The sequence below is a fragment of the Meleagris gallopavo genome, chromosome 3, assembly GCF_000146605.3.
Source record: "Meleagris gallopavo isolate NT-WF06-2002-E0010 breed Aviagen turkey brand Nicholas breeding stock chromosome 3, Turkey_5.1, whole genome shotgun sequence".
Taxonomy (NCBI): Eukaryota; Metazoa; Chordata; class Aves; order Galliformes; family Phasianidae; genus Meleagris; species Meleagris gallopavo.
Window position 1 is genome coordinate 27,591,926 of NC_015013.2, and position 2,500 is coordinate 27,594,425.

Consider the following 2,500-nt stretch of genomic DNA (forward strand, 5'->3'; position numbering starts at 1 on the left):
AGGTGTGGCGGCCATAGTGGTGAGGCCAGTCTCTTTTCAGTGGTACGTGGAGACAGGACGAGGGGAAACGGACATAAGCTGCAGCATAGGAAGTTTCGCACGAATGTGCGTAAGAACTTCTTCACGGTGAGGGTGACGGAGCACTGGAACAGGCTGCCCAGGGAGGTTGTGGAGTCTCCTTCTCTGGAGATATTCAAGTCTCGCCTGGACGCCTACCTGTGCGACCTGGTGTAGGGAACCTGCTTTGGCAGGGGGGTTGGTCTCGATGATCTCTAGAGGTCCCTTCCAACCCCTACAATTCTGTGATTCTGTGATTAACTTAAAATTATGTTTCCCAGACCTGGTTAGTAATAACAAACCAGCTGAAGGATTTCCTTGAGCAAGCAAACAAAGAAACAGTACTTGTACTTTTTTTTCTCCATTCTTTCATTTTCCTTCATTACCAATGACTCCAGGAGCCTCACTGTGCAAGAAGTTTAACTCTCCTCTCAGATTTGCCAGTATAAATCAAGGGTTACAACACAGAAGGTAAGAAATGACAGTGTCAAAGAAATTAAACTGGAATTCAGTACACTGCCAAAGTTTTGAAATAAGGATGGAAATTTTTTAAAAAGAACTGAACATCATTTCATGATGAACTATTAATAATGAAATGTTTTTATTTACCGTAGGAAAAACAGAAGCACAATATTGCTTTGTGGTGAGATTTTATCTCTTCTTATTGTTTCTTTTCACATTTTTTAATATTTAACTTTAAAACACGTCTGCTAATGGAGAGGGGGAACTGAGTGCAAGAATATCCCCTCTTCTCCATTTCACTATGACAAAATAAGCAACAGAAGCATTGTTTATGAAAGACAACTGAACTCACTACTGATTTGGCTTCGCTGAAGTAAATACCAAATTTAGCTCACAAAATGTGTCCATAATCTGTTGTTCGTCTCTTTCTAGTAGCAGACATCAAAATACAATGACAATTTGATAAGCAGGTTGAAAAATATTTTGTGCTGGTATATAAAGAGTGGCTGCCCAGGAAGCAAGGGGAAAGCAGCCACTTTAGGTGGACCACATTCTGATTCAGACCTGTGAGTTGCTGCTAGTGATCTTAGTGAGAAATGAAGGTGTCTCAGTGTGCAGTTTATCTGTGTTTCTCCAGGCTGTGCCTGTCTTTTATACCTCAGAGGCTTTACAGTTCCCTACCTTCTAAATCTTCATCCAGGTCAGCCAAAGTCTGCTGGAGTTGTGCATCAATGAATATATCCTCATTCTCATGCTTAGCCGTAGCCATTTCTTCACTTTTACTGCTAAATAAAGAGAAAAAAATGTCAGGTCTCCTGCTTTCTTGCCTTGTGCTCCTGCTCAGAAATTTACCCTCATTTCAGCCCCTTTGGTTCCACTGAGGTTCTGAAATCCATTCCACAAAGTACAAAAAAATGCAGCCTTGGACACACAAACCACACAGACACATTCAAATCTCAGAGGGATCTCAGCAAAGACTGAGTATACTCCATGTGCTGGTGATCAAAAGATTAGGATTAATAAACTCCATCACAAAGAAATGGTCTGGCTTCACTGTGAAGCATGCAGTTCAGCCGGACTGCAGAAAAGCAGCATATGTTGAGGCAAAGCTTTTGTATATCCATGTAATTTTAAAGCAGACCACTAGCCATCCCATGTACACGCTTTGCCAACAAATCTGCACTTTAATTAAATAAAAATTGCACGATGATGAAAAATAAATAGAGTGAAATAGCGTTAGACAATCACTCTGCATCTTGGGGGAAGGGAGGGGAGGAGTAAAGAGAAACTAATCCCTTGAGAGCTGTTTCTAATGAAAAGTGGCCTGATTTTGCCAAGAAATAACTCTATGCTTTTCGACAAACTTGTACAATGATCTAAAAACAAGTATAAAATCAGAATGAGTGCCAAGTGTTGTCTTGGCTTATTAAAAGAAAAAGACAAAACAAAGAAAAATCTTAACAAAAAAGAACCTGAAAAAAACTCCAACAACAAACACATAAAAACCTGTTACACAACAGACATTCTGTTTCCTAGGAAGAATCTTGACCAGCAGAGCTTTCCTATCTAAATCAGTGAAGCCAAGATTTCACGCTGGGCAGTTCATTTTTTCTGCTACCTGATCCTCACCTGAAGTCAAAACGTCATCTGTGACACTGCCTCTATGTTCTACCCTTGAGATTAGACTGTTGACAAAATAATTTTCCATCTAACCACACCTAAGCCACTTTGGTCAGGTGAAGCAACTTTGCCCTTTTCAAGATCAAGTCCTTAATATGACAGATAAAGTGACAGGTGACTTTTCTTTTTTTTTCTTTTTTCCTAGTTTACTGAGCATCACCTGAAAAAATGTACTTTTCTGCTCCCCTTTAAGATAATCTTTTGAATAAATATTTGGGGATGATTCTTGACACTGATTTAAATGATCTCTAACGTGTGCCTTCTATTTTTGCAATTGTACTATTTTTCTCTTGTTCCTCAC